This window comes from Hemicordylus capensis, chromosome 3 (assembly GCF_027244095.1).
Source record: "Hemicordylus capensis ecotype Gifberg chromosome 3, rHemCap1.1.pri, whole genome shotgun sequence".
Classification (NCBI taxonomy): domain Eukaryota; kingdom Metazoa; phylum Chordata; class Lepidosauria; order Squamata; family Cordylidae; genus Hemicordylus; species Hemicordylus capensis.
Window position 1 is genome coordinate 232,566,715 of NC_069659.1, and position 23,666 is coordinate 232,590,380.

Here is a 23,666-nt window from a genome sequence, read left to right on the forward strand (position 1 = left end):
TGGTGCATTGGTTGATGTCAAACTCACAATAGTTCTTAACTCTGCACTGAGAGAGCCTTTTCCTTACAGCTGTTCCTAGGGGTATGTGGCACTCGAGGGTCTCCCCCTCCCAGCTAAAATGTAATATATTCCTCATCCACAGTGTGTCCCTTTCCCCTCAGCTTTCCAACAGCACATCTCCTGTTCATGCCAGCGAACAGTTCAGGAGGAGGAGATGCTTGTGAAACAGGTGCTTGCAAGTGCCTGGAACTTTATAGAACCAGAAAGATGCTTACTACGTCATGGAAATTTTTGAAAACTGCAGCATATCCCAGTTTGCCATTTTGAGCTCAGCATTTTCAGACATGTAAACAGGGAAGACAGTGAGTAGAAGGAAAGGAAGACTGGGCCACTGGCTAGGGATTCCATAAGGACCCATAAGCATTAAGATAAGCTCTTCCTTCCTGGAGTTTCTAGGGGCCACAGTTGGGCTTGCCTCTAGTGAGAGGTCTCAATTTCCTCAAACCCAATCTATTAGTGCCCCCCCTTTCAGTTTTTTGGTAGTGCCTCTCATGTCACTGCAGTGAAATACTGTAGTTCAAGAGGAAGTGGTCAGATATGTGTGCTCACAAACGTGCTCTCATTCTTGTGTATATTTTTTCTATTTTTAGTTTTTGCACTTGGTGAAAGCTTTAGTTAAAGCAAGTCAAAGTACATAAAGGAAAGGTTGAAGCCCTTTCAACCTTTCTCTGACAAGAAGCCAATATAGCTTTCCTTGGCTTCCTTAAGTCATCTGGGCATTCATTCTAAAACACCAATGAAAGACAGTAATGAAGGGGGGGGGGAAGATTTGCACTACAAATACATTTTAAGAGGGCTTTTTATCTTGTGTGAAAATCTTTTCTCAGTCCCATATGGGGGTGTAGAAAGAAAATCTAATTAAACATTTTAAAAGTTATTAGTGTTTCCTTGCCTAGGTTAACCTCTTCTTCCCACCAACAGCTGTCTAGAGAAAAAGTCATCATAACTCTGAAGGAACAGTAAAGGAGAGTCTCAGTACTAAAGTTTCTTAAACTGAAAGCAAAACTACTGCTTGCCTCAAAATAATGCTTATGAATTAAAACAAGAACAAAAGTACATACATACTGTATGGACCTTCTGTGGCTTACTCTTCAACCCACCTCCTCCCATGTGAGTCTAGAAAGAGAAAAAGGAGGGCTTGTTTTTCTCTTCCAAACCAAAATCGCCAGGGGCTAGACATCCAATCAAGTGTATGTTTAGAATTCCTGATGACTCATGTGAGTAAATGGGAATGATATCCATATATGCATTGGAAGGAGTGAAAGACATGGAACTGGGAGGAGGCAGGAGAGTATGTTTGGGCCCAGACCGTGCAAGGGCTGCCTGGAGCCAAGGGCACACTCCCAGGGGTCAGCTGGGATGCAGGCAACCATAGTCACTAGGCTGTGCTGATTCCAGGACATGGAAGCCTAGAGATGGCTACATCTGGCAACAGCTCTCCCCTGGGAGAGCAAGGAGGAGCTCATATTCTATTCTTATACCACCACTTTCACACCAAGATGAAATCCTCAGAGTATGGTACATCAGACCCGGCCCTAATGAGAAGAAGGGCCCATCACACACCGAGTGTGATGGGGTGAAAATCACACTTTCAGCAATTGAAAGTCTTAGAAACAACAGATGTTCAACCACTGTGAAATCCACAGCTAGCTTGTACATTTTCTTTTCACTGACTCTGAAGTTTGGGGAAGGTCAGGCTCAGGGTCATGCTTGTTTGTTTTCCTGAGTCCTCCTCCTAAAATCCTCTCTGTCAGTCATTATAGCAGCTCCAACTGCATAGCCATATCTGCAACTCAGGGCAAGAAGAAACAACAGGGCACATCCTCCTTCAGTGTTTGTACTACAGGGACATCTGTGCCATCTTCATTCCAACATTATTACATAAGTATCCTGATCATACGGACCAATTTTACACCTCTTTACTGCTATCTGAAGCCCTGAATGGCTTAGGTCCGAGTTGTCTTATAGAAAGCCTTCTTCTGCACGATACCCACAACATGTTAAGGTCATCTGATGAGGTCCATCTTACGTTTCCACCAACACGTCTGGTGGCGAATCAGAGGCAGGCCTTTTCTGTAGCTGCTCCTGGGCTGTGGAATGCACTCCTAGCAGAAATCTGTAATCTGAGTTCATTATTGGCCTTCAGGAGAGCCCTATCTGTTTAGCCTGGCCTTCCAGGGTTTTTAAAATGTAAACTGTAAAAGTTTGGCCTGGTTTTCCAGGGTCTTTAAAAACTGTTTTGATAATGGTTTTATGTTGTTTTTACAGTTTTAATTGTTAATTTATTTTAATTGTTTTGCTTTAATGTAAACCGTCCTGAGCCATTTTTGGAAGGGCGGTACAGAAATCAAATCAAATCATAAATAAAGAAATATCTGATAGCAACCCCACCACCACTTACAGTATTGGCAGGTTCTGCGTGGCAGCGATTAAAATCTGGCAGATTATGACCTCATGCATGTGTCCAGCGCCCAACTTTAGGGTCTAACGCGAGCACAGCTTTGCCTGCTGCCTCCAGGCACTTCATGGCAGGCAGCACAGCACTCCTACGGCCCCACAGCTTCTTGGCTTTTTATCTTGCCCTAAATTGATAAAACTCTTACTACGTATATAGTTGCCCTTGTATGATTTTATATGTCCTTTTATGCCTCCATGTTTTTCATATAACTTTTTAATGCGTTCTTGCTTCTCTCTTTTATGCCTTTTTAAAAATAATGTTTTTATGGTGCCTTTTATAAATATTTGTACCCATTTTTTACCATTCTTAACTACTGTTAATTGCAATTTCCAGGACTCGGCCATTAAGGGTCATTAGTTTGTCGTCTTACTTTGTTATAGACAGCCATAGTTTTATTTTAAATTTTACTTTTATTTCTGATTTGTATAGTCTTTAATAATAGTCTACTTTTAATATGTAATCACCCCTTATACTTTATGCTGGTCTTTGACTGTAATAAAGATTGAATTGAATAGCATAGTCATATTATAGTGTTCAACCCTAACCTCATTTTGTGCACTGGAAAGTGAGGGCAACAACAGTTCCCTTGGAATGCACCTCTCACTTTTGTTATGTAAAATGTAAGATGTATGTAAGATTAGCCTGCTATACAGATTAACCAAAATACAGGAGCTAGTTTTTGCTGCCCCCACTACCACCGTTATGGGGTGAACTTTGCTTCCCTTGCTCTTCTAATGCTCTAATGACACAAACACCTGGTTCACAATCCAGCACCCATTTCCTCTCTGCCTTCGCTCTTTCCTCCCTCATGCTGCAGGCAGACTTTGCTGGTGGGGCACTGTTTGTTTTAAGAAACATTTTTGCAGGTACCTAGCACTTTCATCTTGTTACACATTATAGAATAAATAATAAATAAAATAAAAATACCTTTTATTTTAAAGCCAGACCTTATTTATTTATAAATCAATCAATTTCCATCACACGAAGTCCAGTAATTTTGTGAAGTGACCATTGTCTGGTTTCTAAAAATTTTGAGTTGGCTCCTAGATCCAAAGAAAATGTGTCAAGATTTGCCCTAGATGCACCCTTATTCACCAGAGCTGGGAAATGGGGAGGGTATTAAATGAAACACGGTATCTATAGGCCACCATACTCTGTGTACCACAAGGAATGGCTAAGAAACCTTTTGCTGATCTATTATTATTGTTAGCCTGAGAGCTCTAGGTTTATACACTTCTGCAATTAAAGACAACCTAGGTGCATTTGGTTGCTGTTCAGTTATATATTTCTCTGTAGCAAAAGACAATGTTGGCTGCTGTGTTCACACTCTTCCCTGCTGTGCCTTTGGGGCATGTTCTAAACCACAGGACTACATCTGCTTCTCAATAAACTGCTTTTCCAGGTCAGATATTCTGGTTTCAAACATTCTCGGTTCAAACACTGTCTTGTTTGTTTAAGATTATGTTTATAAAACATTTTCCTTTTTCTCCTATCTTGTAAAATATGTGCCTGCAGATTGATGCTTGGTTGTTATTTGAGGGAGGGTTAAATCTTGCTACATTATACTTGTCAATCTTTTCCCACCCTCCCCTGTTAAAAAGAGTCCAGAAAAACTGCTGAATGGGATGCCTGTTCCTTCAAGCTAGTTTGGAATCTGTGTTTGCTTCTGTTTTACCACCTTAAAGCAAGTAGTGTGCTCAGTTTTCTCCCACCGCCCCCAAGCCACCTCTTGGGAGGCAGGGACCAGTATTAAGAAGGAATTCCTTCTTGTAAATCAATCCATTGTCATGCTCCCAGTGAACTGTGATGAATATCCCAGAATGCATCTGGACTGCATATACAGTGCATTTCCAGGAAACCCTGCCATAATTCCAGTCCAAGTATCAAATCAGGTTTGTAAAAGTTACCAGGAAAAATAATTGTGTTTTCAACATCCACTTTTGGAACCATAAATCTCCCTAATTAGTAACTGGAAAGGGCAACTAGTACTAAAGCTGTGAAGGAGCAGAGGCTTATCCTCTTTCCCTTGGGACTCTAAGGTAGGATGAAATGCTGCAGTTTACATATACACAACACTCCATTCTCCTGTTGGATGAATGAGGGATTTATGTGGATAACGCTTCTGAATACTAACAGGAATTACCCACAGAAGTCCTTACATGCTCTCACAGAAGAATATACCCATGTATCTGTTTCTCCATCCCAGAATTTGGCTGCAGCAATCAAGTGTGTCAACAGAAGTCAGAGCTTCCGATCACAGTGGCCAAGGTCCAAGCCAGAGGAGCAATGCCATGGATGAAACCAGCATGAACCTGACTGTGTCAGCCCTGAAGAAGCAGGAACACAGAACATTCAGATCCAGAATGACAGCCAGGCCCGTTTTTTGACCACCGATTGAATCTGTAAGGATTGAAGAACTTTTACACCCTCCGAGTAAGGTTGGCAAGGAGGAGGATGCAATTTCTGGATATTTTTGAGCAAGTTCTCTTTTTGAGAGCCAGCTACATTCTGGACAGTAGCTAAATGTCTGGAGGATAACATCCTGTCACTTTTTAAAAACAGAAAAACCACACCAAGGTTACCAATGGATTTCGTTTACTAACCATATTTTTACAGAAAACTCCATGCAGCCTAGACCAGCTTATAGAACACTTCCTTCTTTCTAGGAGACATTTGTTACAAATATTATTTACTCCTTCTATAAACCATTTCATATTTACAGTGTGCTTTATTTTCACAAGAATCCTGTGAGGCAGGTGAGAACCACACAGGGCCTTCCCCAAGACATCCACTGTAGGACTCTTATATCCAAATCCAATACTCCATGTGCGGCATCCATGGTGGCTCTCCTCAATATCATGTAATGTTAGACCACAAAAAAACAAAACAAACAAACAAAAAAAAAACACCCCAATTTCACACAAGTTAAAAACCATTTGGCATATTCAAGAAAAGTCTGGTGTGGCCTGAGATAGCCTGCCAGTTTTCAGAACAGAAGCCAGAGCGCAAAGACAGCTAAGGACTGAATTAATGAACTGGCAGTTTGATCGATGAGAACAACATGTGAATGGTTTCTTGTTTCGTTTTTTAAATGAGGTAGTGGAGATGGGCAGGATTGGATACCTGTGTGAAATCAAAATAGCATTTGTCATGACTGTATGCCACGATGCAGTTACAAATCCTTTCAGCCTCTCTTCCAATCACTAATAGCATGTCCACATGGAGGTTTCAAACAAAAAGGGATGATGTGGGATTTTGCATATTCATGTCACCCTTCACCTGTGGACTGCACAATCCATAATTCTCTGCATCTACAGCATGGAAAGGCAGGGATTTGTATGAGCCATGCAAAAGTGCTACATAGCTTGCAGCCCTTAGGTAAGCCCCTCAAATGTGTGTGGACATGCCCTCGTTGGGACCAGAATGAAAATACAGATAAACACAGAGCATAATACAATTGTTAGGTATGATGTCTCCACCATACACGGCCTTGTTCTGCCTTTACAAGACTAGCACAGGAGCTGGCAACATGAACTGCTATCCTTGTTTGATGTGATGGAAAAGGAATCTATCCATAGGTTCTTTAAGCACAGATCTGCATTAGCTCATTTTTGCAATTGGTACAAGGAGCTGGTGCACTCTGCACATTATCTCAGATCTTGTCCTTTATTGTTACAGATTTGTGTTCCACTTCCTACTTTCACCTTCCTGCAAAAGTTAATACCTCCAGGCTCCTTATAGAGAAGCTAGCGTTTGGGCAAGAAGTTTGGGTAAATGTTTAGCAATGCCTGTCATCTTGATTTATTGCCCACCTTTCCTCCTTTGTTGTCAGAGCCGTCTTTCTTCTATTACGTTTAAAAAGCTGATTTTGTGCAAACTCACCTATCCAACACACCTTGCAAATTTCTTCAGCTAATTCTTTCTCGTTCAATCCAAGTTATGTCACAATTCCACAGAAACATCTCAAGACTACTTTCCCCTACCCTTGTTTTTGCACACCAAATCAGATTATTATCACATCTCACCGTACAAATGCAGCTTTATTTATTTATGTATGTGGGGGGTGGAATTTGGTCCCCCCAGTCATGAGAGGAGAAAGCACATACAAGAAATGTGTGAAGATTAGTATCAAGATAATGAGGAGCAAATTGAAGTGAGATTACAACATATGCAACAAATGATGCTGGTACAACACATCCAGTAAGCATCCTTTGTTTCTATCAGCTTCCAAAGCATGAACCTTCCTTTTCGTTTTCCCCAATTAATGTACTTCCATATTCAGTCAATTAAACAACATTGTTAAAAGAGATTCTCATCTGGCAAAAGTCTAGTCTGTTAGTCCAAACAAAGACTTTAGCTTTCCTCTGTGCCTGTCTCTTGCTACCATGATGTTGCTTCTTTTGAAATCTGCTGACAATTTACATTATATACAGTTTTAGTTTTAATGAAGCATTCCTTAGGTCTACCATCCAAACAAAAGCTTGTTTGTAGGATGAATTTCCATATATTCCAATATATACCAATTTTTAAAAGGGGGGGGGGACTTCAATGGTATACTTTTATAGGCCTAAATGTCCATGTGGAGTGCCAATATTGCTATCAAATTGGAAAATGGAAGTGTGGCTGTCTGTAGTCAAATAACAGAATTTGCTTTGATTTCTAATCTTTCTTATATCTCACTTATTACATGTCTCTCACTCTCCTTCCACTGGAGCATGTGTACTACAAGACTGTAAACCCAATGCACAGGAACCATGCCTATTTTATATTCTACACAAGTCTACGTTGACATTTAACAAATTGATAATGACGACAACTGTGATTATGACAGCAATGGGCATTTTCTTTCTTTGCATATTTACTTCTATGGCTTCTGCAAAAGTAACAGTTTAATGATATGTAGCTTCAGGGCATCAGAGCTGTGATGCTGAGTGCAGAATTCAGTTTCCTAAAGAGCTCAGCTTTCATTGAAAAATGCAAGTTTCTAGCCCTATGAGGTACACTTTAAGATGTGTCAGCAACATCTGGTGAAAATGTAAACACCAAAGACATTGTTGAATAACATTCCAAGTGGTGGGGATAGGGTTTCAGTGGCTTGCATAGTTCCTTACCCCTCTCCTTGACTAATAGAAACAGAATAAACTGTGAGAATAGTAACAAGTGCATAATAAATTATGAAAGATAAAGAGAAATTATGCAATATGTTTTAGCAGCATAATTTATACACATCACAAAATTCATTTTTTCTTGGCAAAGAATGTTGGGTTACCTTGATGCAGAATTTTGAATTTGTTTTTTGTTTCAGAAGTACTGAATTCACTTAAATTCTGATCTGTACTACCTGGATCTTCTTGCTTTTGGGGGTGGTTTTCTTTTCGCCTTTTGGAATCCCTTCCTTCTGCTCAAAATATTTTAAGTGATATCCTGAATTTAGTATGTATGTTGCCCTGGGTACCATTACAAAGTCATGAAAGTGACCCTTGCTCTGAGAAATTCTCCACACGGATATTCTCCAATGATGCCTCATTTCAGTGGATGATGTAGGTCATATCCATACAAGTCTTTTCTTTTCAGGTTTCAGGTCAATGAATTGGATCCCCAACAAGCTGCCCATGCTAATTCCACATTGCTTCCCCTGCAGTCAATACAGTAGATGCAGGTTGTGTCAGTAGCTCAACTGCAGGTTGTGTCAGTAGCAGAGCAGAAAGATGAGCAAAATCCTCAACAGGCTACTTTCCTGCTCCCTACCTCTCCCATATAGATTTATATTACATTATATTTTTCCGCATCTGAACCATAGAAACCTTGGTACAATTCTCTGCCCTGCAATAAAAAGCATGCTAGCCTGTTTGGAATGCAGATAGAGAAATTGTATGCTTGAATGCTTCCCCATGTCAAAAACTCCCTGCATGCGAACCGCTGTACATCCAGGATAAAGGTTCTTGCCTGGCTTTGTCCCCAACATGCTGGGTTCCAAAGTCTGGAGATGTTTGGCCGCAAAAAGCAGATTCCCCTCAGTCTGTGTACAGAAAATGGGTGGACTGTACTATGCATCTTTTCTGAATGTTTTAATTCAATAGTTTCCATTTCCATCTGTAGAATGGGCATCATAGTGACCTACAGACTTGCTGAGACAATAGCTATGATAAAGAAGTCAAAGTTTTTGTTACTACCACAGAACAGGAGAACACAAAGCAAGCAAGGGTGCCTTTGACCATAAGGAATTTCCAACTTCCATTGTCAGGTGTGCATATAGTGAACTAATACTGTGTGCATTTATGACACAATTAGCCATATATGAGATTTGCTGATTCCAGCACAGAACTTATTTTTGTATAAAACATATTTGACATAATCTTTTAGGAAACTCTTCTATGCAAATCCCAATAAAATTAAATGAGACTGCAGAGGAGCACTCTTGCACCACTCACTCCTTTCAATGGGACTGGTGCAGGAGAACCTCCTGGTGGGTGGATTGTACCCTTCCTCTTGTATGAGGCAGTTCTGAGAAATATACTTCTGAATAGATCAGCTAGTTTTTAAAATCCAGCATGATGGCTTTTGCTTAGAGCTCTTTCTAATTTAAAAACTTTGAGTTAGCATCAAAGCTTTCTGGTTAGAAAGAGTCCTGTGTTGCTTGAAAGCTTGAATCCTGCATCTTAAACACCAGTTGGGCCATAAAAACGAAATCCAACATAATGTCTTACTTATTGCCAGGGGTGTAGCTATAATTGAGTGGATGGGTTCAAAGAACCTGGGCCCCCAGATCCTGAGCCCCAGCTCCACCTTTCCCTATTCTCTTTATTATCTCTCTCACTCTGAGGGGCTGGCAGGGAGAGGGGAGAGGGCCCCCTTCCCCCCTAGCTACGCCCCTGCTTATTGCTCTGGGTTTCAAGATAAAGAAGTCCTCTCAGTCACCCTGTACTGCAGAGATACAAAAGGCTGCGTCAAAAATAGAATATATGGGCACAATCCAGTCAAAGTTAAGCACTTCTCAACCCCATTGATTTTAGTGTGAGACTTAAGCACATGCTTCTTTTTAACCCAGTGAGACATCAAAAGTGCTTAGCAATGTTTGGATCTGTATATTAAAAGGCATCTAAATAAAACGCATATGACAACACAACCCCCTGCTACTTTATCTTTCAGCAAAACTTTGCGGAGATCGTCTGGCTTTGTTTTGCTTGGAAAAGCAGGTAAGTCCTTCTCCTGCTCCTTCAGCATCCGGATGCACCAGAGCTCTTTCCCTGCCTCGCTCCTCCCGTTACATCAGAGAAGCTGGAAATCCATCACTGAAACGAAAGGACTCCCTCGCCACCAAGAAACAAAAGAGCGTGAAAGGAGCGGAAGACAACGGCGCAGCCGGCTCGGAAGCACGCCTGGCACACAAGAAGAGACGCCCGGGCGCATTTCTCGCCTTACCCTGCCGCGGGGTCCTCCGCGCCGTCTCCTTCCGAGGAGGGGCTGGTGGCCGAGAGCTCTCCCCGAAAGGGATGAGCTGCAGCAGCTTGGGGACCATCCACTCCGAGCGCTTCCTTCGGCGCTCTCTCTCCTCCTTCAGCCTCGCGCCGCCTTTTCCTGGGGAAAGCAGCTTTAAGAATCCCCTCTTTGCCCCGCGCGGCTGTGCAGGGTCGACTGGGGCGGGGTGAGCCCTTCCCGTCCCTCACACCGGCTTGCACTGAAGAAGCCCGGGGTATGGGAGGTCAGGCGTGGGGACGCTCCCTGGGGACGAGTCTCTCCTCCTCCTCCTCCTCCCCGCTTTGGCTGCCCCTAAAAAGACACACAGCCCTTCCCCTCCTGGATTCCTGAAGGGTTTCCAGCAGTCCTGAAGAGCCGCTTCTCCGCAGCGTGTGCGTCAAAGGAACCCACAGGCGCAGCAAGGCCGGCTCCGCGCGCGAGAAGAAGCGCTGCGCCGCTGCCCCAGGCGGGGAGAGTTGCAAAGTGTTAGAAAAGTCGCTAGATCCCCTCCTGGCTCAGGCTGCTGCCTCCCCCTGGCTTCTGCAGACGAAGGAGGAGACAGGCAGCGGAGAGGGCCCCACCCCACCTCTTCGCTCTCCCTTCCCACCCTCCCTCTCCAGGGAGCAGCCGGCTAACAAGGACCCTTCTGTTGGCTTTGTCCAAGACCCTTTCTGACAAAATATGCGGCTGGTTTCTGAGGCGCTTGCGTGCTGGCGGGAGCAAATAGTCGCGTGGGGCTCGCTGCTTGACTGGATGAGGGCTTTTACGGAGCAGAATAAAAGGCGCCACTTTGTGCTCTCCCGGGGGGGGGGTGTGTGCTACAGAAAGGGTTGCTCTAGGCCAGGAGGGTATCTGACAAAGGGCCCCGTGGTGGGAGTAGTAGGGAAGGGAGGACCCGCGAGATAGCACGGCTATGACGTCATGTTATTTCTACCTACGAGGTATTAAGGGTGGGGCCATCTCTCCCTTCCCCTGGTGGAGATGCGCAGCACTTGAAGCCTGTCAACACAACTCAGACCTTTCCTGATAACATTAGGAATCAACAAGTGGAAAGGCCCAGGAAGATGAAGGCTTACAGATGTATTACATACCACCAGAAACGTTGCAAGGTACATAAAATACCTGGAGCTCAGGTGTACATAGGTGTCTGGAGCTGGAGGGAGGCAGTTGCCCGCCCGGATTGCGCTTACTCCTAGGTAGGTGGGTATAGGATTGCAGCCTCTGCCCCCCACCCCTGTAAAAGGTTCTGTAGATTCTCATGCAGATGCACAGCCCCACTTTTGATAACTAAATTTATAATCTATATATTTATTTTTCTAAGACATACCCATGGCTAATTCCATGGCTCTCATGAGAGTTCGTGAGCAACTGCTGATTACCCACGTGGACGGGGGAGAAAATGGTGGCAGCCAGCTGGGGGGGAAATGGTAGTGGAGGCCAGCCAGTGGAGGGTAAGTGGTGGCGGTTGGAAGGATGCGAGGAGGGCAAGTGGCGGCCAGGCCGGCCAGCTGCAGAGGGCAAACGAGCTGGGGGGGGGAGAACAAACCAGGGTGGGGGGGAGAACGAAATGGGGCTGATGGGGGGAACTAAATGGAGCTCAAGGGGGGGAGACAGGGAGAATTAGGGGTGCCAATGCTCTGCGCCAGGTCAGCTAGTTATTATTTATTGCATTTCTATACCACCTAGTGTAGAAATCTCTTGGCATGTACAGATTAAAACATAATATAAAATAACACATTTAAAATTCATACAACAGATACAAATCACAATAGATAATAACACACATTAAAATTACAATTTCAATTAAAAGCCTGGGGCAAAAGGTACATCTTCAAGGTCCTCCTAAAGCAAACAGAGAAGGAGATGCTCATTTCCTCAGGGAACGTGTTCCAAAGCCCTTGGGCAGCCACAGAGAAGGCCCAGTCCCAAGTTGCCACCAAACAAGTTGGTGGTGACCATAACCAGACCTCTCCAGATGATCTTAATAGGTGACAGGGTTCATGATAGAGAAGGTGTTCTCTTAAGTACCCTGGACCTAAGCCATTAAGGGCCTTATAGGTAATAACCAGCACTTTGTATTTCATTCGGAAACATATCGGCAGCCAGTGTAGTTCTTTTAGAATTGGTGTGTTATGGTGTTATATGGTGTTATATTCGGGTAAACCCAGAGACCAATCTGGCTGTGACATTCTGTACCAATTGTAGTTTCTGAACTACGTACAAAGGCAGCCCCACATAGGGTGCATTACAGTAGTCAAGCCTAGAGGTTACCAGCATATGTATCACCATTTTTAAGGTCATTTGTCTCCAGAAATGGACTTATCTGGCATATCAGCCAAAGCTGGCAAAAAGCATTCCTGGCCACAGCCTCAACCTGAAAAACCAGGGAGAGTTTGGAATCCAGGAGCACTCCCAGACTACGAACCTGATCTTTTAGGGGGAGTGTAACTCCATCCAAAGCAAGTAGATCTAAACCATCTATTGGACCCCGACCCCCTACAGACAGTGCCTCCATATTGTTAGGATTCAACTTCAGTTTGTTATTATCCAGCCCAATACCACCTCCAGGCAGGCACTTAGGGGGGTCATGCTAATTCCTGATGAAGTTGGTATGGAGAAATAGATCTGGGTGTCATAAGCATCAGGAGTGCAGCGTGACTGGCAGCAGCTCGTGTGCAGCTAGCCATGCCCCCGCGTCTGACATCAGATGTGGGTGTGTGGTCTCCCTTCCAAATGGGGCCACCTGGCCCCGTTTGGAAAGGAGATCGGCCCGCGCTGCATTGGGCAGCGTGGGCCCGAGCGACTCTCCCTGCCTTAAAGGGAGAAAATCTGCCCACGCTGTGTTGGCAACAAAGCCAGAGTGACTCTCCCTGCCTTAAAGGGAGAAAATCTGCCCACGCTGTGTTGGCAGCGCAGCCAGAGTGACTCTCACTGCCTTAAAGGCAGGGAGAGCCGTTCCGGCCAATGCAGCTCAGGCCAATCTCTCTCCTAAATGGGGCCACACGGCCCCATTTGGGAGGGAGACCGATCGACCCTGCTGCATTGGCCATGAGACCAAGAGTGGCTCTCCCTGCCTTTAAGGCAGTGAGAGTCACTCTGGCTGCGCTGCCAACACAGCGTGGGCCGATTTCAGCTCCAAACGGGGCTGCGCAGCCCTGTTTGGGACCCAAATAATGCCCCTGCATCTGACGTCAGATGCGGGGGGGGGGCATGTCTGGGGCCGCGCTCGCAGCCCCTGATTGGTGGTGGCCCGGGTTCTTTGAACCCATTCACCCAATGGTGGCTCCACCCCAATTTTATTTATTTATTTAACGTTTGTACACTGCCCCAAACTTTTGTCTCTGGGCGGTTAACAATAGTATAAAACAAGTTTAAAAATATACAAAAACTTAAAACAATTTAAAAATCAACCATGAATTAAAACCTTAAAATTTAAAGAACAGAAAAAGCTTGGGTGAAGACGTGGGTTTTCAAATGCTTTCTAAAAACTGTCAGAGATGGGGAGGCTCCATCCCCTCTCAGCCCCCATTGTTAAGTTAGCTGCCCAAGTCTGTGCTGCTGCTGCTGCTGCTGTGCCGTCGCCGAGCTGACTGCCGAGGGAGAGGGCGTAAATGCTCGCCTGCTGTTTGGCTCAGGGAGGAAGTTCCCAGCCCAGCAGCACAGGCAAGCATATTTGCGCCCCCTCCCTCAGCAAAGGGAGCCTTTGGGTCGCGTGGTGGAGAGAAGCTGGCAGAAGCTGTGTGTTACTGTGTGTTGTTGTCGACTTGAGGAAACGGTTGGGGCTTCTCGGTCTCTTCTTGGGCGCTCAAGCCAAGGTGTCTCTCGTCCAGGGGGGAGGCGTGGTGGTGGGGGCGGGTGACCTCCCCCCTCCCCGACAGCTGGAAGAGGCGGGGGCTGCAGCTCGGTAGCAAAGTCAGAGCTTTTCCTAGAGGTGAGCGTTTCAGTTACACAAACACTATTTTTAAAGCTGTATCTGCAGAATATGTGCTCCCATTTCCTTGCATCAAAATCTGCCCACAATGAGCAAACTATGTGGGTGTTTCAGGTTGTCTTCGCATTTAAGCCTAGCGAGGGCATGGTGGCTCTGCTTTAATAGCTTCAAACAAATAGATTAAACTGCAGGGATTCAATGCCAAGTGAATGCCAGTTTCATCAAGTAATGAATGCTACATTTTCTGTTGATATTCTGACGCCCTCTAAATATCATTAAAAAAATCCTTGCAGCTGATTAAAAGTGTGTGTGTGTGTGTGTGTGTGTGTGTGTGTAGCAGAGAGGGAGTGATAAATAATTGAATGTCCAGTCTTTGAGGAATCAAGTTTTGATTAAAGCAAACAAAAGTCAGGCAGCTGATGTAGTCCACATTAGGAACAATGTTGACCATGATTATACCATTCCCTTTGTGACCTCCTACAAAATGGTGACTTTTATTGTTTATTGGTTTATTGTTAAATTTATATACCGCCTTTTCATTAAAAACAATACCAAAGCGGTTTGTTTTTAGACATGGATTTGAGTTTTAATTGTTCTCTTTGTCAATGTGATTTTATTGTGATGAAGATTAGTTGAATATGAGTGGTCTTAGGCAACCAATGTTGCATCTAAAATGCCATTTCATTTTTTATAAATAATCTCCAACCAATTTAAATAGCAAAGGTGTATATTATTGCTGTATTCAATTGCAGGGAATCTCAAAAAAGCAGGATTTGCAACTTAGGCAGTGCATAGCTTCTCTAAAATGGCCCTTTTATAGTTTTTCTAACTTTGAAATCATAACATAAAATAAAGCATAAATGCATGAACAAAACAAAAAATAAGCATAATGACTCAATATATATGTATGCTTGCAATCAGAAGTAAAACAATGATGTACCAGAACAAGTGGGGGAAGAATATTGGAGTTTTCAGTTGTTAAAATCAGACCTAGCCAACTAAGAATCCATGCTGCAGACCTTCCACTGTTTCACAAAGAGCCAGCGTGGTGTAGTGGTTAGAGTGCTGGACTAGGACCAGGGAGACCCAAGTTCAAATCCCCATTTAGCCATGAGACTTGCTGGGTGACTCTGGGCCAGTCACTTCTCTCTCAGACTAACCTACTTCACAGGGTTGTTGTGAGGAGAAACTGAAGTATGTAGTACAGCACTCTGGGCTCCATGGAGGAGGGCGGGATATTAAATGTAAAAACAAATTAAAAAATAGAAATGCTTGTAGTGAGACGTGCTTGTAACACTCTATTCTGCAAAAGCCCAGCCTTCCACCGATTTAAAAGCCAAGAGGGTGTTTGCTCTTTTGCTTAAACATATATTCAATTAACATAATAATTGTATGATGATTTGCTATACCAGTAAAATATAACTCTGGCGGCATCTTCACAACAGCAGGGATCCTGGTTAAATAGTCAGTCGGGATTAGTGAGCTCTGTGGAGCTGATTGTGAGAATCAATCCTAGTCCCACATATTTATTTCCCCATTCCTCCCTCTGTCTCTAAATCACCCAGCACAGTTCACAATTGCACTTGGACACCTGGCACCTCATGGGCCAGTGACATGATGTGGCAACTACACCACCCAGGACACACTGAAGAAATTTGGGGGTCCCCAGGAGGTGTGAAAATCCTGGACTTTGGCCCTGAAGTCTAGGGGTAAGAGTGTCTCTGCTCTGCCCCCAGTCTTGGTAGGCCCACATAGGAACATAGGAAGCTGCCATATACTGGGTCAGACCGTAGGTTCATCTAGCTCAGTATTAAAGCTCAGTATCGAGCTCAGATGACAACATTAGCGGGGGGGGGGGCAATTTCAGTGCTTGCCCTAGGCGCCATTCTCCCTAGTTACGCCTCTGATTCTTACGCAGAAGTGTCCTCTGTAGGGATTTGATAGCAATCCATATGAAGTAGGCCTTACATGTGAGAAAAGCAAAGAATGTTCCAGAAGCTTGAAAGATACATTTCTCCTACACTCTCATTCCAGCATGACGAAGATGAATGTCTTTGGCTGTTTTCTGACTTCTTCCTTACATGTATTTTCAGAATGTAACTAAGGCAACGTGGATGTGTTAAGTGGCCATTTAGTGGGGCAAGGAGCCTCACTTTTCCCACATACATTACAATACCCACCTTGTTCTTCAATGTGAGGAACATATTGCATTTGCTTTTCCTTCGTGCTCTAAGAAAGCCGATCCATCTTCCCTTGCTGGCTTGATAAAGTCTTGCCTCCTCATCTTTCAGTTTTTCAGCCTCTTCACTTCTGGGTCATCATGACCAAGAAACACTTTAAGGTGCATGGGAGCTTGTGTGTATATAGTGGGGCTTTTGAATTTATTTCCTCTTTCAAATTTCCTTGCCAACCATTTCTGAAACCTCCCAGCTGCAAAAGCAATGTTTTATGTGCCTTAGGAGGAGTGAGGCTTTTGTTAGGAACAGGGGGCAGGGGGAGGGAGTTCCATATATTTTTGCTTCATACATACATAGACCTAGTCATGCCAGTCCCTGAAAACAGCAAATGGGGCTATGCCAAGCCATCAGTAACCTTCACAGAAAGGTGCTTTCAGAAAGCGTCCCTGTCATTCATTTCCTCATTCAGATCCACTACCTAAGGCTTCCCACTTGAGATGCTCTTTTCCCCAAAAAATCATACACAGGATTTTCCAGTTTTCTCCAGCCCTCTAGCATGCCATTTCCTCATTCCTCCTTGATTATTTCCTCCATAAATTAAAGCTTAAATAAATTATAAAGTAGCCTATGACATTTTGGCTTCTGGGAGACAATCTGAATGGTGCCTCCCAACAATGGTTAACAAGTGTAATAATATGTTAAATACATTAATTACAACAGTTAATAGGGCAGACGTTTACTGACTGCTGCCTCCCCTCAGGAGTAAACAAATGTAATAATACAGTCAGTACATTAATATTACAGAAGTCAATAGAGCAGATTTTTTACCGACTTAAAAGGAACACAAGAATGTTTTTATTAAAAAACGTAATACAGTGCTGAGTTTTAGGTTAGCTATTCTCAAATGCCAAATGAATAATCATCCCTTTCAGGATGATGTGGGAATGAAATATGAGTACAGTTCAAGTATGTGTTTAGCATACTGTAATGTTTATGGAAGGCAAACTTTAAAAAAATTTGTTTCTAAACTTCCATAAGTGCATACTTCTTCACAGTACCTATTGTTCTGAATGTTCAGGAGGGGAGCATGAGGGAAGCTCAATAAATGTAAGTGTTTTTTTAAAAATCATATACACATAACAGAGCATGTATTTGTGAAGGAGTCCTGCCTAGCCCATGATATCTTAGGCCTTGCCTCCATCCATCAGCTACAGGCAACCATCAGCCTAACAGCTGATGCTTCCTACTGCTCTGCCAATAACCCACTTCCTTCACCAGGCCCCAATATGATTTCAGGGTAGCTCTACTGAAATTTAGGGACAGGTCCCTAAATCCCATGGTCACTCAGAGTCAGTGCATATCCCACTGAGCTTCCTTACCAAAGATCTCCCATTTTGTAGAGTACTCTTATTCTCCAAAAGGTATACATATATTTCATTGGCAGAGAAGCAAGCAATGTCACTTTTGCTAGTAAAAAGTAGCAGAAAGAATATTGAGCAGTTAAAACTCAATATTGGGTTTTAATCTTTAACTGTCCTCACCAGGAAGAATGTTTGTTCATTCAGTGTATTAGTTTTATCCCTAGCCCCTGTACTTTAATCCCCACTGTCACCCAGTCTGTTGTGTATCTCAGATGCTTTTGAATCCATCTCTGAACTCCACCATTCATCAAAGTCAGTAATTTAGACTGCATCTGCATACATCAGACTGAGACTTAAGACTGAGTTATTTTTCTATACATGCGATTGTCCCTCTTTTTGGAAAATTATATGTATAGTGTGTGCCTATAGTATAGATATTGAACTTTGTGTCAATCACACAGGTATGTTCACACAGGTGCATTCCTTGATAGATGTGTCTGCATGATATCAATCTCAGATTGTCTGCAATAGCATTTCAGCACTAGTTGGGCTCATGTGAAATTGATCTTCCAAGGTAATCAGACATTGGGGGATGAGGTACTCTTTTGAACCACTAGTCCCCAATCCAACATTCCTCTCTCTCTCTCACCTTTATGGCTTTCCCCCATTCATCTCTCAAGTCTTTTCATTTGCCATAAACCTGAAACAGATTTACAGAACAGTACAGACTCAAATAAGAGAGTAATAGCAGTCTCCCACTGCTCTAGCAAGAGGTCAGCAAATTCAATTTCTCTCCCTAGCACCTATTTAAATTGGTTCTTGGCTCCAACTATAGGAGCAAGCTAAACTGCTGAAACTATAGATGCAATGTGGCTTCTGAGACTGCTGCTCCAATGACTCTCTGTGAAACGTATTTTTTGTTTGGGCAACTGAGAAAAATCAGTTGGTTGTTTTACACCACTGTGAATTCACACAATGGTCTTCATCAATGAGAATGCGGTAAGGTTGTTGTGGCACACAAAGAGAAAGCTTATATATCTAATTAGTATGTTGCAGGGATAAATTGTGTGGCTGTTCCATTGTAGGGTGATAGTGATGAGAAAAGTATCACCTGGGACTTTTACACACAGCAGGCTTTACTGCGAGTTTATTGGGAGGCTTGAAATTGTCCCAAAAAACTGACACAAATAGTGGATTTTTTTAACCCCAGATATAAATCACGCTGCACTCTAACATGCAGTAAAAAACCTGCATTGTGTGTGAACTGCTCCCCGATTACTCTCATAATCTGTCTGATATGTGAACTCACCCCCTCCATTCTGGAGGAGATGCAAGTTAAAGGGCTTTAAAAGCCCTGTGTGAAAAACATCCTGCTGAATTGATTTCCTCTAATCAGCTACTCAGTGCAAGGAAACAAAGTCATCTACTAGCAGTGCTAGTATGAGGTGCATGCATATGGGTATGTGTGTATGAGCAAGAAAGAGATTGACATATGTACAGGTAAGTAGGTTTTTGCACACATTTATATTAGGGATGTGCACAGAACTGGCGGGGGCTGGGTCAACAGTGTGTGTGGGGGGGTAACTTTAAGGGTGAAGGAGGGTGCACTTACCCCAACCCCACCGCATTTCCCCCACCAGCACTCGGTTTCCTCAAAGTACGCTGGGGCAGCAGCGTACCTCCCTGCCGCCCCATTGTCCTATTTACCGGGTGTAACTGGAAGTACTCGAGGCACCTGTGTGCATCATTGCTGGTCTACGACTGAAATAAAGTTTTACATTACATTACCTGTGTGCATCGGGCATGCATGCGGACACTGCTCACACGCACCCGATGTGTGCTCCTGACGCGTGCAGGCATGCTGAGTACTTCGGGTTACATCCAGTAAAGGGGACAATGGGGCAGCAAGGAGGTATGCTGCGACCCCGACAGACTTTGAGGAAGCGGAGCCCCAGCAGGGGAAACATGGCGGGGGGGGGAGTGCACCCTCCCCCGCCCTTAAAGGCAGACACACACACCATCAAGCCTTCGAACCAGCTTGTGTTCGAAACTGTTCAGAGGCCTGTAAAAGGGCCTCCAAACAGGTTCATGCACATCCCTAATTAATATTGCTGTTGTACAAATATGTACAGCTGTGACCATATTAATTTCAGGGTTTGCTCAGTTTAATGTGAACCATGGTTTCATTCTGGAACCATTTGTGACATCATGGGAGTAATTGTGGAGACACATCTCACCACTTCCAGCCTCTATATATCTGGGTTTAGTGGGGAGGGCTTCTAAGTCAGAAAGCATTACTTCCATGCAGAATGATCCCTCATATCTCTCCTCTCCTTTTACAAATTAAGACCTGGCAAATGTGAAGGTGATGGACCAGTAGTAAATAATTGCATGCTTGCTAAGTCATTGTAGGTAAGCTTCAGGCTAATTTGTCCTCTCTCCTTTTGTTGAAGAAGAGCTCTGTGATTTACACATTTTCACCTTGGGGTGTTTGTCTACCACAATCTATATAATTAATTCTCTAAGCCAGAATGTGTGGGGATGCGTAGGGATGCCTGGTGGAATTCTCGTGAGATCCCGCGAGAGTTGCAGCACGCTGCCCCACGCATCGGTAACGGGGGCCGGGATGGTGGAGGATGGGTGATGGGTGAAGCCCCGCTGCCCTGAGCAGCAGGACAGGCACTGGGATGGGTGAGGATGGGCTGGGATGGAGGACGACGTGTGGTGGGAGGACATGCGATGGCCAAGGATGGGCAAGGACATATGAGGAGGATGTGTGACAGGCAGCCGTGATGGAGCAGGACAGACGGCGGGAGGAGGGCTGGTGGCAGCTGAAGCCCCGCCACCCTGAGGAGCAGGATGGGAGGAGGGTAGGCTGGTGGGCAGAAGGGGAGGAGACTGGGGCAGAAGGTGGGGGGAGACTGGGATAGAAAGTTGAGAGCTAACTGGGCCTGAAGGGTGTGGGGGAAACTAACTGGGGCAGAAGGTTGGAGGGAGAACAAACTGGGCCTGAAGGTGGGGGGAGTGCACTGCCGCACAGGTGATCAGCTAGTTATTGTTTAATATAGGAACCCATATGAACTTGCCTAGGTCTTAAAATCAGCATCGGAGTCCCTGCTGTTTGGCCCACTGTTGAAATTTGATTGGCAGGTACCAAAGTCAGACACTTCTTGGTGGTGGCATCACAACTGCAGAACTCTCTCCACAGGCTGGCTTACACTCTTACTATCTTTGGATTAATGGTCAAGAGCTTCTTGTTGCAGAAGTTATTTTAGCCCTGAAATATGATGTTATATTCTGACTTTTTCCCCTGGCCACTACTGCGGATTTGTTCTGTTATTGTGGTAGTTTAAACTTTGTTCATTTTGCAATTGTTTTAATATTTTGTGAACTCCTATGTGGTTTAAAATGAAAAGGGTGATACAATTATATTCAGTACATATGTAATTAATATGGAACTCAGAAAGCCTATGGTCCCTGAGGAAACAAAGTCATCCTGGAAAAGGACAGGACTACTTTTTTTAGTCAGCTGCTTTGTCAAATTGCCTGAGCTCAAAGTAGAATTCTGGTATATATTCCCAAATCTGGCATATATCCCAAACCAAAACCTTGGAAGGATTTCTTCTTCTCCTTCCCCAACAACCACTGCTGCACCTTCTTAACCTGGCCTATCAGCCCTGGTAGTTTGCCCTTTGAATCTTATCTTGAAACAACCAATATTCAGGGTGCATTTAACCTACCTCTAAGGGCATATTAAAAAAACCCAAAACACCTCACCATACAAAACTGACTTGCCAAGATAATCTATTAGTACCTTTACCAGGTCAAAATGCTTCCTCCAGACCCCACATATAACTCAACTGCCAGTTCCTCCAACTGCTCTTTCAGTCTATGCCTCTCATTTCTCCCTGGTTTCCTCAGTTCCAGTGTTCAACTGCAAGAAGTGATGGAGGCATGGGGAATAACATTTTTCTATTGCACTCCTACAGTACACTCAAGATTTCTTTTATATATATATATATATATATATATATATATATATATATATATATACACTATTTCTATTAACCTAAGATCAATTCTCACTTTATATTTTGAAAAGATAAGGCCAATTTTAACTAGTCTTAAATGTTAAGTTTGCATGGTGAGTATTTCATTTGAATAGACCCTCAGAAGATTTATTAATGGGCATTTGTTTAAAAATAATATGTTGAGGGGGATACAAGAGAGAGATCAATGACCCTTTGTGTTAGCCTTTCTGGGTGTGAAAAAGGCTTTCAGAAAAGTAAAAAGAATATTCTGGAATGCCAACTTGGACAAGTTCTCATTTGGGGAACCTGCAGATTAATGTGGTCTAAGCAATCAAAAGCTAAATTACACTAAATGGGCATTTCAGAATATCAAGTTGGTAAAGCTGTGCCATCGACTCAGTGTCTACTCCTGGCGACCACAGAGCCCTGTGGTTGTCTTTGGTAGAATACAGGAGGGGTTTACCATTGCCTCTTCCCACTCAGTATGAGATGATGCCTTTCAGCATCTTTCCATATCGCTACTGCCAGATATACTGTAGGTGTTTCCCATAGTCTGGGAAATATACCAGTGGGGATTCGAACCAGCAACCTCTTGATCACTAGGCAGGTTATTTCCCCACTGCGCCATTAGGTGGCTATTTCAGAACATACTGAGTTAGAAAAAGGTCCATACCAAGGAAGTCTTATCTTTTGGTTTGTTTAAAATCTTCATTGAGAGTCTAGCTGTATTGGAAATAATGAAAGGATGGAGTACGAGGAGATTAACATTATTCTATAATCAGATAACCATATCAATAAAATGTAAGATTGTGTTAACTGTGCTAATCCTGAAGAAGGTGAACTTCTTCAGGAATTGTGTGTCACGACCCCATCCTTGAATGACATCCAGGGCTTAGATCTGAAGAGCCAGACAAATCCCCATCACCAACACCAGCAGCTGAGGCACAGGCCTTAGGCATCAGCCTCAAGGATTAATTGAGCAATGAAGGGCCTGAGGAGCCTGAACCCCCAGAGATGGTCCCACCTGAGCTGGACTCAATTAAGTGGATTTACCAGAAACCTCTCATCCTTCTGTGCTTGCCTGCCAACACAGGGAACACATCAGGCAAGATGTGGCTGAGAGACAGCAAAGTGCTCCCCTTTAAGTATTCATGGAGTGGAGCCTGAGGGAAGGAGGCAGGGCCAAGAGACATAAAAGGGCTTAGTTGTGGCTGATAGGGATGTGCACAAAACCGGTTAGACCTGTTTGGTTCAAATTCGAACAAGCTTTGAACCAGGGTGGGTAGGTTTGGTTTTGCATGAAAACCCCCACCCCCCGGTTCGGTTTGAATTCAAACCCAGTTTGAACCAGTTCTAAAAGCTTCTACATCGGGTATAATGGGGACTCGAACCAGCCCATTACTCCCTATGTAGAGCACCTAGGGGCACAAAACTGGGGTTAGTGGTAGGCACCCAGAGGTACCAACCACCCACTGAACCCCAAAGCAATCAGACACTTCTGTGATTTTTAAATGAATTTTTGAAGATTTTTCCAGTTTTTGCATTCCTCCCATAGGGAATAATGGGGATTTGAGGCAGCCCCATTCCCCCCTTTGGGGGGATGCCAGGGCACCCCAAAGTGGGTCTGGGGGCATGGTGGGTTGTACCACAACTCTCCCCAGGCAGCCCCAAGCCGGTGGGGTTCATGGTTTCCCCCCCAGGATTTTTTTCCAGTTACTGTCCTTTTAACACGTCTATCTCTATCAGAGTAGCTTCTCTGGTCTGTGTGTGTGTGTGTGTGTGTGTATATATATATATGTGTGTGTGTGTATGAGAGATCTTCATAGGGATTCATTGAGAGAACTCATACACAGCAAGTCCAAACACAAATTGGATTCTTGGTGGCTGTATGAGTTCTCTCAATGAATCCCTATGAAGATCATTCATACACACACACACACACACACACACACTCTGATAGAGATAGACGTGTTAAAAGGACAGTAACTCGAACAATTCCTGGGGGGGAACTATGAACCCCACCAGCTTGGGGCTGCCTGGGGGGAGTTGTGGTACAACCCACTGTGCCCCCAGACCCACTTTGGGGTGCCCTGGTACCACCCAAAGAGAAGAATGGGCTGGCTGGGCTGCCTCAAATCCCCATTGTTCCCTATGGGAGGAATGCAAAAATTGGAAAAATCTAAAATCACA

The 23,666-nt window shown here is 44.0% G+C and overlaps 1 protein-coding gene across 2 annotated transcripts in view; it reads right to left on the bottom strand.

Moving 5' to 3' along the window:
- CHST3 (carbohydrate sulfotransferase 3) overlaps window positions 1–10,851 on the bottom strand; it is a 59,800-nt gene extending 48,949 nt beyond the window's left edge. Inside the window, exons 1-2 of one of the 2 annotated variants that reach the window (XR_008320151.1) lie at window positions 9,941–10,851; window positions 6,540–8,658 (exon numbers count right to left, since the gene is read on the bottom strand). The gene's annotated coding sequence lies outside the window, so the exon portion shown is untranslated. Of the gene's footprint in view, window positions 1–6,539; window positions 8,659–9,940 lie in introns of those variants that run through there. The other variant, XM_053312072.1, reaches the window with a different exon arrangement.
- Between the last annotated feature and the right edge of the window lie 12,815 nt (window positions 10,852–23,666).